General features: G+C 40.0%; 1 long non-coding RNA gene across 1 annotated transcript; it reads left to right on the plus strand.

Annotated features, from left to right (window-relative positions):
* Window positions 1-2,803: 2,803 nt before the first annotated feature.
* Window positions 2,804-16,713, plus strand: LOC130235173 (uncharacterized). The gene is made up of 3 exons (XR_008838372.1): window positions 2,804-3,151; window positions 5,443-5,617; window positions 16,169-16,713. It is a non-coding gene; the product is annotated as an uncharacterized LOC130235173 (long non-coding RNA).
* The last annotated feature ends 336 nt before the right edge of the window (window positions 16,714-17,049 follow it).

A 17,049-nucleotide genomic window follows, 5' to 3' on the forward strand; every position in this document is an offset into this window, starting at 1 on the left:
GTAAAGACTAACGTATATCATTTATTATAGTTTATCAGTTCACTATTGTTAATACTGCAGTATGCTGTAGTGATGTAATAATAATATTACATGTACACTCACCGGCCACTTTATTAGGTACACCTGTCCAACTGCTCATTAACGCAAATTTCTAATCAGCCAATCACATGGCAGCAACTCAATGCATTTAGGCGTGTAGACATGGTCACGACGATCTACTGCAGTTCAAAGCGAGCATCAGAATGGGGAAGAAAGTGGATTTAAATGACTTTGAACATGACACCGTTGTTGGTGCCAGACAAGCTTATCTGAGTATTTTAGAAACTGATGATCTACTGGGATTTTCACGCACAACCTTCTCTAGGGTTTACAGAGAATGATCTGAAAAAGAGAAAATATCCATTGAGCGTCAGTTCTGTGGACACAAATGTCTTGTTGATGCCAGAGGTCAGAGGAGAATGGCCAGACTGATTCCAGCTGATAGAAAGGCAACAGTAACTCAAATAACCACTCGTTACAACCAAGGTCTGCAGAAGAGCATCTCTGAACACGCAACACGTCCAACCTTGAGGCGGATGGGCTACAGCAGCAGAAGACCACACCGGGTGCCACTCCTGTCAGCTAAGAACAGGAAACTGAGGCTACAATTCACACAGGCTCACCAAAACTGGACAATAGAAGATTGGAGAAACGTTGCCTGGTCTGATGAGTCTCGATTTCTGCTGACATTCGGATGGTAGAGTCAGAATTAGGCATCAACAACATGAAAGCATGGATCCATCCTGCCTTGTATCAAAGGTTCAGGCTGGTGGTGGTGGTGTAATGGTGTGGGGGATATTTTCTTGGCACACTTTGGGCCCATTAGTACCAATTGAGCATCATGTCAATGCCACAGCCTACCTGAGTATTGTTGCTGACCATGTCCATCCCTTTATGACCACAGTGCACTCATCTTCTGATGGCTACTTCCAGCAGGATAACACACCATGTCATAAAGCACGAATCATCTCAGTCTGCTTTCTTGAACATGACAATGAGTTCACTGTAGTCAAATGGCCTCTACAGTTACCAGAGCTCAATCATATAGAGCAACTTTGGGATGTAGTGGAAGAGAAGATTCACATCATGGATGTTCAGCCGACAAATCTGCAGCTGATGCTATCATGTCAATATGGAGTGAATCTATGCCACAAAGGATCAAGCCAGTTCTGAAGGCAGGTAGTAAGGTGTACCTAATAAAGTGGCCAGTGAATGTACAGTATAATACACTTTACTATAGTAAAAAATACAATGGTATTCACTAGGGTGCTATTTTTCATACTATATTTTGCAACATATATAGAAAGTTAGACTACAATTCTAAAAATATATATGAGCTAATCATAACACTGATTTATTATTAATAAAAAATTTAATTAAGCACAAAGCAGGGATTAACCTGTGTGCATATAGGTGTCTAGTTTCTACCTCAGACTTTGCAGATAATGTTGTGATGTAGAAGGGAAAGGATCAAGGTTAGTCTTATCACTGAGATAAGAGAGAGCTTGTTGCAGTAGTTAGACATAGCCTTGACTGTGCAATAAAGGTTTACATTGATTCGTTGCCTATTGCCAAATGCCTTCCATGCAAACTAAACAAAATCAGTACTGTTTACATGAGCCATTTAAAACTAGCTCTGCTACATTATGCTGCAACACAGGCTCACTGGGTTCACATGTTTCAGCTTACATTTTTCTGTAACCACAAAAACATACTTAAAGGCTGGAATATGTTCTTATTAGGTATTTATCTCCATATAGGCAACTTTTCTGGCATGGCAAGTTTGCCTCTGTTGCACATTTTGTAGGGTGTTGATGCAGAGCGCTCAGGTTAACAAAACAGATAAATACAAGGTAAAACCATGTGGCGGCAGTCCAAAATTCTCACATTTCCCTACTGAAAAAAACAGCCTAATCCAGCCTAGGCTGGTTGGCTGGTTTTAGCTGGTTGACCAGGCTGGTTTTAGAGGGGTTTTGGCCACTTCCAGGCTGGTCTTAGCTGGTCAGGCTGGGAGACGACCAGCTAAAACCAGCTTGACCAGCCTAGTCAGGCTGGGAGCCTAGCCTAAACCAGATATGTCCAGCTAAACCAGGCTGGTTTTAGTTGGATTTAGCTGGTCATTTTCCAGCCTGACCAGCTAAGACCAGGCTGGAAATAGCTGCAAAACCAGCCTGGAAATGGCCAAAACCCCTCTAAAACTAGTCTGGTCAACCAGCTTAAACCAGCCAACCAGCCTAGGCTGGTTTAAGCTGGATTTTTGAGCAGGGTTGCTTTAGGAAAAAACTATTGGTTGGATTCAGGAAGGGTTAAGTCAGTGGTTCAATAGGTGATCTGTACACCTCAGAAATGTGTACAAGAAGGAAATTTTACTGAAACATACCCTAACTAACGTATTTAAGATAAAAAAAAAAAACAATTAAGGGATACAATAGAAAACAACAAGGACCTAGGAGGAGTATTTTATCTTTAAATCCAAAGTATATGTTTGCTATTTTATTTCTGCTAGGATATGCCTACAGTGTATGTAATTTTGTCATCATCCCAATATGAGCATACTGTGTGCATCAAGTCATATTTTTATTACCATGCAAGCAAATCTTCTAAAGGTAAAATCTGATCTGCAGTTTCGTGTCACATGACTATGTGAGATCAAGGGAAAATCAAAACAAAGGTCAAATATGGGGCTTTTGTAGAATCTTTTGTTTTATTTGTGTCCCATGATCTTGATTTATCCCGTCTCTTTTTGTAATGGCATCTGACAGAATTTCACATGCTCAAACTCAAAGTGTGATGCTGCGTTCACACCAGACGCTGATGAAGCGTCAAGTGTGAGTTATTTACATGTTAAGTCAATGCAAACACAGGAATAGACATCCTGCAGTGCGTTTAGCGCAAATGGAGTTGAGCATTTTACACACGAATTGCTCGAGTTAGAAAATCTGAACTTCAGCAGACATTCGCGCCATGCTTTCCAATCAGGATCTTTCTCTTGTAGGGGTGTGATTATGACGTAGCACCTGTTGTTGGTGTCCCGAGGGGAAATCCTCTTGTCAACACCAGACAACAGCTCATGGCTCAGTCTGAAGCACCGCTGAAAGCCTCCATCATCCAGGTACAGTTTCTGGAGGAGTTGATGAGTGCACCTCTGAAAGGATCTGGTGGACTCAGACACAGCGCCTAATGAATTAACACTGTTTTTTAGCCTTCCTAAAGCACATAAGGACAGCTACTCTCTCTATAAAATCCATGTTAGTCATTTAGCAACGAAGCTAAAGTCACCGGGCAGACATGATGCAGATCTATGGAGTCAATCTAGGGCCTTAAATACTTGCAAAATAAAGGAAGTTTGCTAACAAAAAAAATAAAGTATTGAGCAAAAATAAATAAATGTAAATCTCCAAAAATCGCAAAGGGAAACTTTTTGAAAATGAATTTGCAAACAAAAAAAGACTCATGGTATGAATCTGAGTAGGGAGCGGGGCTTTATTTTTTGCGCATCACTCCCTCATAGTAAACTAACTGTAAGGTGTATTGTTAAAAATATCATCGTTGTAGAAGCCGTAAAAACTGACATCAACACAGTAGGACCACCACTCGAAACGCACAAACAAAAGGTCTGAATTTTCAGTGCATTACCCTTCACAGATTAATTGTTCACCTAAGGAATAACAATGTGGACGAGCAAAATAACCATTATAAATTTTGAACTCTCCATCAAACCTTACCTCTCGACCCCAGGATGGGCTGTCCTAGATGATTTAATGTTGTATACCAGTGTTATATAGGGTCAAGTGGTGTTAAATCAGGGATTAGACAGAGAATATAGAGAATTTGGTGTCTTTATGACTAAGCCAAGTTATGTAGTGTATTTTCCAAAACACTATAAGAAGTCATAACGCAATGCCTTATTAGTAAGCCTTTCCGTATAGTGGGTGGAGGGCCTAAGAGAGTGTGTATCTCATTTCCTCCAGACCGAAGGACCTTCATTCTGCATTACTGAAGGAAATCTTACTCAAGTAAACTGTATAAAGTTGCCGGAATAAACCACTCAAAGTTACTAACAACACTGAAACTCTAATGTAGGGTCTGAATGTAAACACACAGCTGATTACAAACACAACTGAATAGGCCTTAGAGATATACTCGGTGCCAGTCGGATACAGTAACCTAAATGTTGTCTCTTGGTGTGTGCCTCGTGATTTGTAGACAAGGCTAGAGATTCAGGGGGAGTTTGGGTTTATTATGTAATGTTTTGTGTTCCAAAATACTAAAATCTCTCTCGTCTGTCTTATACTGTACATGTGATGCGGTCTTAAAGTTACATCTTTTTTAGTTTTCCCTTTTTTTCTGTTTTATGACTATGTACAATATGACCAGGGTTATTACATGGACTATTAAAGGGTTAGGACATATTTTAATTATACGTTTTATATTTCTTTGTAAACCAATAGCGTTTAGCTGCTCGTCTAGCTCCGCCTTATCTCTTTAGGCCTGCTTGGTACCTTTTGTAAAGAGTTACCAAAAAGTGGTATGGTACGGTTTGCTTTTAGGTACCTTTTGACAGTGGAAACGGCCATAAAAGCGTACCGAACTGAACCGTACCGCACCACATAGTGTAAACAGGCCATAAGTTGTGTTGAAGGCACATTCAATATATATTATAATTTTATTTATGTTTACTTATACGTACACTAAACCAGGGGTGTCTAAACTCGGTCCTTGAGGGCCGGTGTCTTGCAGATTTTAGCTCCAACTTGCTTTAACCCACCTGCAGGATGTTTCTAGAAAGCCTAGTAAAGCTACGGTCACACCGGGCTTTGTGTGTGCGAAATTCTGTCGTGCGGCGCTGTGAAAAGGGGTGGGATTAAACAAGATGATTAGACATTAATAAAGTGAGCGATTGCTCAATGTTTTAAATTTTTGTCCAGAGAGGTCCTGTTTTGATCCTCGATTGATCTCACGCAGTCAAGTGATGCGATTTCGCAGGTTAGAGTTCACCAAGCTTGAACTTTACACCGCAGCAACATGCGAAACTTGACGCATGACCCTGCGTTTCCGGTCTGACGCATTCGCGTGCGTATGAATGGAAGTCTATGGGAAGAAATGTCAAGTGTGACCACAGCTTGAGAGGTTGATTAGCTAGCCCAGGTGAGTCTGATTGGGGTTGGAACTAAACTTGACACCGGCCCTCCAGGACCGAGTTTGGACATGCCTGCTCTATACCCATGTCATCTTACATGCTGGATGTTAACTTTGTTCTTTATTTGGTCAATTGTTCTACATATATGGATTAGTAAAGCGTGCAGCCAGCGATTTATTTCGTAAAGAGCCCTGATCGTGCTTGTGAATGTACATATTATTGATTTTGCAGACTTAACATTCTGTATTTTGGATGTTTTGCAGTTTTACGTTAATCCACAACCAACAGTAAAGGTTCAAACTTATCCCTTGAGTCTGTTGTCTTTGGGAGATGTTATCTGACTGCTGAGTCAAGCAAGGCATTTGATATAAAGAGCAGAACATGGAGTATTGAACATGCACCCTTAATCTATTCAAGCAGATTTTTCCAGAATGGCAGGTAAGTCTTTCTCAATCACCCTCTTCTTTGTTTTTAATCTGGTGTGTTTTAGTACCTTTTGGCTCCATCTTGTGACCAGAATAAACAACTATGCAGTGACATACCCTGTAAAATTGCTGGGTTCAACACAATTCTTTCATGGTGTCCTAACACAAATCGATTAAGTTAATCGTCGTGAAAATTTAAGTGAATTCAACATAAAACAATTAGGTTGTGCCAAAAGCAAAATTTGTGTTGTTTCAACTAATTTTGAATAAGTAGTTTGAACAAACACAGAAAAAAAGTGATTTTTTTGAGAGTAGTTTCCAGTGTAATTGCTAGAAAGTCTTTGTACAAGTTAATATTGCCCCATACTCTCACTCCTCCCTACATTAGTCCACTTGAAAGAATGAAGAAAAAGGAGTGAAGGAATTGGAGCACTCAGTCCACCGGATGGTATAACATTTTGTTTGTGTTTTGGGTTGTTCACTTGTTGTTGCTAAGCATTGTGGGATTGATTGAGTGCACTTCATGAGGTTCACTATGGATTCGGACATCTCTACAAATGGCTGCTCCTACAAATAATACACTATTTAAGAGTCGATTTCAGATACAGCCATGGACACAAAGCTGTTCACTAAGGTTGAGTGTTTGTTATTCTTCTTTGCTTCTGTGCTGTTCTTAACAGCATACACAAATACAGGGCACCACCTAGTGGAATAAACCAGCATACTTCACAACAGAAAACCCTGATCAGAAACTTATAAGTATGTATGCAACAAATAAGGTGGACTGATAGACTGCGGTTCATGTCTGCGGTAACACTTTATTTTGATGGTCCATTTGAGTATTAGTAGACCGTCTGCTTAATATTTGTTGATACTGCTCCTTCAACAGACATTTAACTGACTATAAGAAACTTTGCATGTACATGTCAGTTTACACTGACCCTAATCCCAACCTAACTGTCTATTTATAATCTAATGAGAATTAGTTGGCATATAGATGCAATGTAACTTAAATTCAATAAATGGACCATGAAAGTAAAGCGTGACCAATTATGAATAGGGCAAGCTATGCCAAAGAACAAGCAGAAAATAAATAATATTCAATCACTGATCAAAAGATTAAATTGTCCACTAACAATAAATTATCCTAGGATTCTGAAGAAACCTTAAAGTTTCACACAATAACTTGTCTGGGGCAAGAGAAGACAATGTAAGCCGCCTAAACCAGTAGTGTTTGGCACAGTCTCTCTTTGGCTAAGTTCCAGTCCACTTTCAGACACAAACTCACAAACTTCCCTTCTCTTGTTCCCTCGGGAAATCCCCGCAGCCATTTTAAAGTATGTTCTACTTCATCGAGCGAACGAGGGAAGTTTACATGGACTTACTGTACCACCCTCAATACCTTGATTTTGACAGAGACACTTGTGTGACATAATTAATGATATATGTCTGCGTGAACAGAACAGAAGGAGGTTGGACTGGAATGCAGTCAGGGGGTGGATTACATTCTGAAGGGCTCATACCCTAATTACCTTGGAGGGTCTTTCTATAAGGCATTAGAGTAAGTGTATGGCACAATCTCTCTTTGGCTGCATTCCAGTCCACTTTCAGACACAAACTTGTTCCCTCAGGGAATGCAAAAAAGGGAAGATTACATGGACATACCCTCAATTCTAGCAGCGACGCTTGTGTGACTAAATCGATGACGTACGTCCATGTGAACAAGAGGAAAGTTAGTGAGTGTAGGGCACAAAACATTGCACTGGAATGCAGCCAGGGGGTGGACTCCTTTTCAAAAGGCTCACTCCTAGACTTAATTCCTTCTGAGGGTCCCTCTGAAGTAATTAAAGCAATGGTCTTAAACTCAATTCCTGGAGGGCCGCAGCTCTGCATAGTTTAGCTTTAACCACCTTCAACTCACACCTGCTGATTAATAGTCTATAATAGTCTTTGATTAAACACCTGGATTATTGGGATCAGCTGTGTTTGATTAGAGTTGGAACAAAACTGTGCAGAGCTGTGGCCTTCCAGCAATCGAGTTTGAGACCTATGGATTAGAGCAGTGTTTTCCAACCCTGTTCCTGAAGGCACACCAACAGTACACATTTTTAATGTCTCCCTAATCAAACACACCTGAATCACCTAATTAGAACATAAGTTAATTAGTCAGGTAAGGGAGACATCCAAAATATGTACTGTTGGTGTGCCTCCAGGAAAAGGGTTGGGAAACACTGGATTAGAGAGTAGGGATGAGCCATTATGAATTGAGTGCAGCGTGTGACACCAAACAGATTCCCTGCTCGAAGGATAATTTGCCGAAGTGTCCATCAGTTCAAAATCCTTCATTCCAAAGGGCCCTTCAAAGCGGCCAGTTTTGAACACTTCGGTTTGGAATGAAACTTCAATATGGCTGTCGTAACTATTTCACTCTGAAGTGCCCTTCAGAGGGTAAAATATCCTGTTTGGAACACACTGAGAGTCTTCCATTGCTGCGTGCACCAACCAGCCTGAGTCAGTTAGCGCCAGGTGTGTTATATGGTAGAAAAAGAGAGAAAACAAAACAAAACAACATGCCCCCACAGGGTGGCAGTATAACATATTGTGGAGCAACACATGTGTTCACTGGATTTAAATAGGTAAAAATACACATTTGACATTCTTTGGTTGAAACTATTTAAATATTCAAATATTTGCACAACAAAATGCCCCACCTGGAGAGAAGAGAGAAAAAATTCATCAACATGATCGATTTACTAAATGGTAAGTGCTGCTTTGTTTTTCAGTCCTAGTTTTGAAATGAGTAAAAGACCATTTTTACCTGATGATACAGATAGTTGTTTCCTTACACACAGGCCCAGAACACACATACCATCCAGCTGGCAGGGAATGTTCTCAGAACATTTAGTAATGTTCCTAAATGGAATGTTTTTAAAGCCAGCCAGAAAAAACGTAATGTGAAAGCTTGGTATGAAAATCTTCAGTGCCACGAGGCTCCTTAAACAGCATTGATTGTGTAATTCTAAGTTAATAATCAGAAATAATCAGCTAAAAATGTTTAAGCATTTGTTTAATAGTTCAACTGTAAAACAACCCAGGTAGCAAAGACTTCTGGCTCAGCTTTGGCTTAAAGCTGGCACAGCAGGCATTTATCTGGCACTGACATACAGCATGTGGGCCTAGCGTGGCCCGGGTTTGGCAGAGGTGGCACCATCTTTAAGGCAGCACATGAGACTTGGGCCAGATCAAATGTAGTATTTGGCCTAGATCAAATGTACTTGTTGGCCCAGATGTTAAAAATGTATATGTGGGCCACGTAAGTTTGGCCTATCCTACTTTTAAAATACATTACAATTATTTTTGAGTAGAGAAAAAATTCTACCAATTGGGTCACTTCGAGAAAAAACACGGCCATAAAGCAAAATGCTTCATGGGTTTATTAAATTCATTGCAGTCATGACACATCAACATATCTGGCCCAGTTCAGGCCCAGATATGGTTTATTAATTTTGCTCAGACTTGGCCCAGATATGGTCCATGATTGGCCTTTGTATAGAAGTCAGACTTGGTCCAATCATGTCCCGTAATTCACTGCGGCATGTGGGCCAAGCAAAAGCTGATTGTGTGGGCCAGATCTGGGCCAGAGAGATTTTACTATGTGGGAAGTTGAGGTGTGTGAGGGACACACCAGCTTCACACCTCCATTATTTATCCAGGCCTCCTCAAGCAACAGGTTACAGTGAGCTAGGGCCAAGCCTGCACCCCTGATCTCACCACTACAAAGCCCCAACATCCCCTGCTTCAGCTCAACCTTTCATTGTGGTTCTCACTAGGGCTGAGTGAATAATTGAAAAGTAATCGATATCGACATCCAGAATCTATAATCAATCAAAATTTTCCAGGTAAAATTTTTATTGTTACTTTCCCTACCGTGTGTGGAGTCTAGTGACTCCGCTCTGTTTGTACTTCTACGTCAAGCGCACGCGTATGGTCCGGCGCAGCCTTCACGCAGTCACTGACCCCTTGACGTGCACCTCTTAGTAACTGCTTTATACATCTGATCTTTGGTCAAGTAGGACGATAGACCTAAACTTGAGCCTTACTTTGCACTATATTGTCGATGATTGGAAGCTGCGCCAAAGATGTCTTGAGACGGCATGTTTTCCATTACATTACAATTATTATTTACATGAAAATATTAGTTTACAGAAGATGCAAGAAATGTACTGTTTATAATATTATTTACAGGTATACAATAGTTCTTTATTTAGAAGAGATACTGCTTGTTTTCTATGTGGAGTTAATGAAAATAATTTATTTTGTTTACAAAAGTGCAGTTATTTATTTTATTTTTATAAGAAAAAAAGTGACTGTTGGGTTTTAGGCAATGTGTTTTAACTTCAGTTGTTCAATGTTGATGCTCAATAACTAGTCATAGATAGTATAGCGTGTGTTTCCTTCAATTGTTTTAAAATCAAGTAATGCACTCTTCGTTCAAACAACTCTCACTTGTAATAAGTGAGCATATTTACTGTACAAAACTTGTCTGTGAACTATGAAGGAAATAAATAAATAAAATAATCATTCATTAATCATAATTGAGTTAAAACGTTCAATTAGAGATTTTGATTTCAGGCCAAATCGCCCAGCCCTAGTTCTCCCTACATATCTTACCAGTGGTAAGAACGCAATCTATATATGTTCTTCAGAATTTTCATCTGAGTATTAGAAACCACCTTAATATGGACTACAGCTACAAAGCACAAGGCTACCTCCTCTTAAAACTCAAATCAATTTCTCTAACTCCTGTACTACTAATATTTTTTTCAGTGCCCTCCATTTGCAATAGGTGACTCTAGTACAATGCTGCTCCACTAGCCATGCAAGCGACAGAATAAACTTCAGCTAAAACAGGGGTGCTCAACCCTGTTCCTGGAGAGCTACCTTCCGGCAGCAACTCCCGGAGGTCTGCAGCAATCCAGGAACAGGAGTTTGACCTCTGTGAAGAAGGATCTTAAGAAGCACTTGGTTATTAAAGACAGGTGTATTTGATCAAGGTTGCAGGTAAACTTTGCAGGAAGGTGGAAAGAGTACTGAAAAATCATACTTAAGTAAAAGGACCATTACTTTCCTTTAAATGTAGTGCAAGTAGAGTAAAAGTATCTGTTGTAAATATTAAAGTATGAGTAAAATGTAGACCTGTCAAAAGTACTCAAGAGTAGTGAGTATTACACTGTAAAAAGCTGATGCATTTACATGTCATTTGTGGATGTGTGTAAACGGAACATTCTGTAGTGCATTTAGTTAATGCCCAGCAGGCACACAACGTCATAAGACGTTAGATTTAGGTTGTGATGACAGGTGACCAAAATTCAAGTCTAGCCAGTGTCTAAGGACAATGTTATGTCCAATAACGATGTCAAATGATGCTGATGTTTGGTTGATTTTAGGTTGTGTTGGAAAGTGACCAAATTCCAACATCAAGCCAAAATCTTAAACCAACGTCACATTGACGTCAAACACTGATATTTATTCATCGGGTATGGCAACCAAAATCCAACGTCTTAAAGACGTCATATTGTTAACGTTCACACAACGTCAAGCTGTAACATCATTAGACGTTGATATTTAGTTGATTTTACGTTGGACGTTGGACATTTATGTTGGCCTGACGGTGAGTTCTGACATCAAACCTCACTTTCAAACAAAATGCACCGTCCCTACAATGTTAAGGTACAACATCAGTCTGACGTCATGTTGACGTCTCGTGCCCGCTGGGTGCTTAAGGCCATTTTGGTCTTCATACAGTAAACATCTGTCATCTTTCATTAGTGACAGGCATCTAATCAGTCTCTGGGTCAATGCGTGTAAAGATTTTGGACATCTTCTTGGACACTTTTAATGCTTTCACACAGTCTGCTGCATTTATAAATCGCCCATGTCGTGAGGTAGTTCATTATGACGCCATTTACCTTCTCTGTGTGATTTGATTGGACAGGAATCACAGGACTGATTTTTCTAATCCCCATAGACAAGAATAAATAAAGTAGTGACTGCAGATTGAAGGAAAGTAGTGGAGTAAAAGTACCGATACAGCACTAAAAATGTACTCAAGGGAAAGAAAAAGTACACATTTATAAAACTTAGTAAATAACAATTTTAGAGAAAAACTACTCAATTACAGTCATTTGAGTATTTGTAATTTCTTACATTACACCACTGACAATGTCTCATCAATCTCAATGTTATTCAGATGTTGCTAATAATTCTTTTATTTTCAGTTGCTTCCAGCTCCTTTTGCAATTGGCAGCATGAAACTGTCTCCAGTACCGATGCAAGCTACACAAACTCTTTAGAATTGCACAAATCTCATCCCTCCCAACTCAAAATCACGAAACTCTCTTTTTATAACTCCTCCACCTGTCCCTTTAAATGCTGTTGCCTTGAAGCAACTCACAGTGCCTCACAGCAGAAATTACATGATGTTGGCACCAAAATCAAACCAAATCCCAACTCCAATATCTCGCTTTCTTGAACTAATATTAAAGTAACCCACCCCTTAAAAACCATCCCAGTTTCCAGTTTCTCCTAGAACCCTTCGATTCTTTCTGGTGGAGTTGTTTTCAAACATTGCACATTTCTTATTACTTCCCACTGCTTGAGTTGAAGTCAGGTCTGTTTGGGTTACAGAAGTTGCTGTGGTTAGTGCCTTTCATTTACTGACATGGATCAATCATTCCTTGTTTGGGTGTGAAAGAACAGTTTGTAAGCAATTAATCTTGCTCTGTCACAACCACAAGTTTTCACATACGAAATGTGGTTTTAAAAGATATGTACAAAGGCATTGGGAAGGAGATGGTGGCAGTGGTAAGCAATGTCGACTCACTGCAAGAAGATTGCTAATTCAAGTTTGGGTGTAAATGGGAGAACGTATGGGTGTTTCCCATACCTGGGTTGGGGCTGGAAGGGCATCGACTGCTTAAAACATATGCTGGAATACTTGGTAGTTCATTCCGCTGTGGCAACCCCTGATAAATAAGGGTCTAAGCTGAATGAATGAAGGAAGGAAAATCAGAGGCAAAACTCAAAAGCTTGCAAATGTGAGAACTTGTCTCTAATATTTGTATTTGTAAGTTGAAATTTACATTCACAGCTCTAATGTGACATGCTGAATCCCTCGATTTGCACACAGACAACAGTCAAATCCCCCATGTTTTGAATACGAAGTTGCAGATTAATTTGTCAAATCCCATTACCATAAACAAATTGACAGATGCAATTGTGTACTGTACATTTGTCATAGCACTTTATTTCAAACTCGCTGTGAATAAACAAACCTCAAAATGGAAAGATGTTAAGACTAACAATTGTGGCAAGTGTGGTTGCGTTCATGTCCCAAGACTTTAATGACACGTAAAATGGTGGCAAAAAGGAGCATTTTGCTATTATTATTATTATATTACTATTATTATTATTGGGCGGCATGATAGTTTTAGTGGTTAGCACTGTCGTCTCACAGCAAGAAGGTCACTGGCTCAAGTCCCGACTGGGAACGTGGGCATTTCTGTGGCGTGGGTTTCCTCTGGGTGCTCTGGTTTCCCCCACAGTCCAAACCCATGGGCTATAGGTAAATTGGGTAAACAAAATTGTCTGTAGTGTATGAGTGTGTGTGTTTGAGTGATGAATGGGTGTTTCCCAAGCTGGATTGCGGCACCCCGCACATCCGCTGTAAAACATTTGCTGGAATAGTTGACGGTTCATTCTGCTGTAAGGACCCCTGATAAATAAGGGACTAAACCAAAGGAAATGAACTAATAGAACAGAATAGACTTTTTCTGACTTTTATTCATCAACAGACATCCTCGTGAACCTCGTCTCCATTATATCTGCTCTATATAGGGACTAGACAGACTTTATCAGCTATCATGTGTGGCTCTATTAGACACTTAAACACTTGAATCAGATGACTAACGACTGCGACTGTTATCTCTAATCCTCGCTCTTCTTTCACAGGTCATTTTTTGAGTTCAACAGAACAGCACAAACCATATTGTACCTGCCAACACTCCCGTTTTTTCTCAGGAGCCTGCCTTATTTCAGACCCATCTTCTGCCACCCTCCTGTTTTGTTATTTCTCCTGGAAAACTCCTGTAATTTAACCCTCATCTTTTGGTACAGTCTGTAACACCCCCAGGTCACTAACATTGGTATAGTATCAGATCACAGCGGCCGCCTGAAACCCGGTCCATAGTACAATTAACTCCACAGTATAGTTATTAACCCTTTTTTTCAACAGTGTTATTCAGATATCTCACCCCCGAACACCCCCAACCTGGGAAATATCCATACACACATAATTTTTTAGGGGTTTTCACCTTTGTTTGAGAGGACAGAAGAGAGTATTGACAGGAAAGCATGGGGAGCAGAGAGAGGGGAAGGATCAGCATAGGACTGCAAGTCGGAATTGAACTTAGGTCGCCATGAGTGCCGGAGTGCATGTGTCGACGCACTAACCACTACACCACTGGCGCCGACATACCCATACACTCTTGCATTGAAATTCATACACTACTGCCAAATTAGCCTTTTCAATTCACCTATAGCGCATTTGTTTGAACTGTGGGAGAAAGCGGAGCACCTGGCGGAAACCCACGCCAACACAGGGAGAACATGCAAACTCCACACAGAAATTCCAACTGACCCAACCGGGGCTCAAACCGACCTTCTTGCTGTGAGGCGATTGTGCTAACCACTGAGCCACCGTGACGCCAGAAGCAAAGAAAGTTATTGATCAGCTTCAGATACCTGTACACACGCGAAAGACATACACAGTGCTTGTATCATATGGAGGAACTCATATCAAATGAGATGGTGTTGTTAAATTACACATACAGGACATAAACAAATGACATAATCTTCTTTGACATGATATTCAAATGACATGAGCTTGACCAAATCATCAGACAACTTTATCAGATGTGGCACGACGCAGTTGTGCTTCTCGTCTGGTCTGTGAAACCTTTCAAGTCTTTCCGCAAGCGATGGTACAGGTACAGATATATCCAGCCTGATCCCACGAGAAAACCTAAGTATTTTATGTTTTGTCAGTTTGATGGCTAATTCGTATGAATTCGTACGAGTTAAGTTGACCGAAATTGTACGATTTTAAAAAGGAGGCGTGGCACCTAACCCCACCCCTAAACCCAACCGTCATTGGGGGATGAGCAAGTCGTACTAAATTGTACGAATTAGATCTTACGAATTCATACGAATTAGCCACTAAATCAAAAAGTTTCGAATTGCCGTGAGATTGTGTTGATATATCTGTACCAGCTCTGCTACCCGACCCTCCAGTGTGTTGTTTAACTGGATGTTTCTCTACCGTATTACTATGAACTGCGAGAATTCGAACCACGTGAAAGAAGGCAGAGGTCCAACACACCGACCCGATTGTGTAATCTTCACAGACCAATAGTATCTCAAAGGTGTTTAGGAACAAAGCAAACTCCCCCCCAAATTTTCCTTGGTGAGCTGTTTCTAAATGAACTAAAAAAAGAACTTTGTTGTGGCCAGATGTGGTTATAAATGACGTTATTTCAGTTCTTTTATCAATTTCATTTGAAGTACACTGAGGCATTAATTGTTGAAAAATAGCTGAAAAGATGGCACAAAACACACTGATACCAAATAGCAGCAGAGCAGGCCTACATATAAAGCAAACACTATTAAAAGAACAGAGAACAGGTTTGAAACCAGTGAATGTCTGTCCGAACCTACTAGATGACACCAGTTTGTTTTTCAAAGACATTTATTAAGGTGGTTTTTGCAGGGTGTTTCACATTGATGTGTGCCCAATTCAGCATGTTGATCCATCATTGTGGCCGTCAAAGAAAAAGAAGTTAATCTGATTATGTTCAGTTCAGCACATGAGGAAAAATCAAGTAAATTTAATGCAATGTCATCTTACCTGAGCGTTTCAATATGCGGATATTAGCACAACATGACCAACTTGTCAGCAACGTGGCTGATTTACTAAATGGTAAGTACTGAATGTTCTCGTGATGTTGATGTAAAAACATTCTTAGATCAACATTCTCAGATTGTCCTCAACATCCTCTATTTTCGGAGTGAGGGTTTTTAGGGTTATGAAGAAATGTTCTGGAAACAAAATATCTAAGTGCATTAATAATATTCTTTGGTGCCGAAACAGTTTTATAATGAATTAGAACGCACAGAATTTGTCTCAATCGCATATTCTGCAGAAGCTAAAAATTAATGGTTAGCATTGTCATGGTTAGTGCCATGGCTGCTTATATCTTCATGCGAAGTTAAAACCTGGGGTGAGTTATTTAAAGCACCATGTGGGTCATAGCAGGGTCTGAGCACACTGCATCTAAATCTATATAAATTCTTATTAAGATAATATATATATTTTTTTTATTATATATCTTAATATCTTTATTTTACCAATACCAATACATTCTATTATTAATTAAATATATTTATATTTTTTATGGATTAAATTATTTAAAGTTTGTTTTTTCCACTCCTTCTTCCCGATGACCAGAGGGCCATCAGCTTTGCTACATTGGTGCTGAAACCCAGGAGGGAGGAGGAATATGCTGTTGGAGAGCCCTCACCACTGAGAGAAGTTCGTGGCTCCATCGAGCCGGAGGAGCGAAGTCTACCTCAATTAACACTGGAGGCCAGCTGGAAAATGAGAGAGGACCAGGACTGGACATTTGTGTTTTGTGTGCCTCCTTCTTCCTGATGGCCAGGGGGCCATGAACTTTGTTACTCTCACATAGAGCCATGAGTTTTGGGTCTGAAATAAGCTTCATTCACACAATGGCAGGGCACATGTCAGAGATACAGTGAGGAGCTTTGTCACCTAGGAGGAACCCGGAGTACAGCTGCTGCTCCTCCCCATTGAAAGAAGTTTGCCTCCTGGACATCTACCTTTTGGGCTCGTTCAACCGTGAGAAGACCCTGAGGATGACCCAGGACACACTTGAGGACTAGGTGTCTCTGAAAGTGTCTAGGAAGAGGGAAGTAAGAGGTTCTCTCCAGAATCTGCTAGGGACAGTATATCTCAAATCAGCAGCAGTATTGATTGAACCCCATAAACCTAAAATCAGACTGAAAAGGTACTAACCTAATGTAGATTTGAAGGTGAATCTGGTTAATCCATATTACATATTATTTTACTTGAATAAATTAATTCAGATGTTACAAGAACAGTTGAGAAGGTTAAATCTATTAGCAATCTTATAATGCTCTTTATAATACATTGTAGGATCTCATGAATAATTGTATTATTTTGTACATTGCGTCATACAGCTATAATGCTTTATATATACATAAATACAAATACATGATTATATTGTGGTTGCCACATGGATTTGTAAGGTACTGTCTCACTATGAGCAGCTGTGCTTTATTAATATT

Source organism: Danio aesculapii, chromosome 2 (genome assembly GCF_903798145.1).
Source record: "Danio aesculapii chromosome 2, fDanAes4.1, whole genome shotgun sequence".
NCBI lineage: Eukaryota > Metazoa > Chordata > Actinopteri > Cypriniformes > Danionidae > Danio > Danio aesculapii.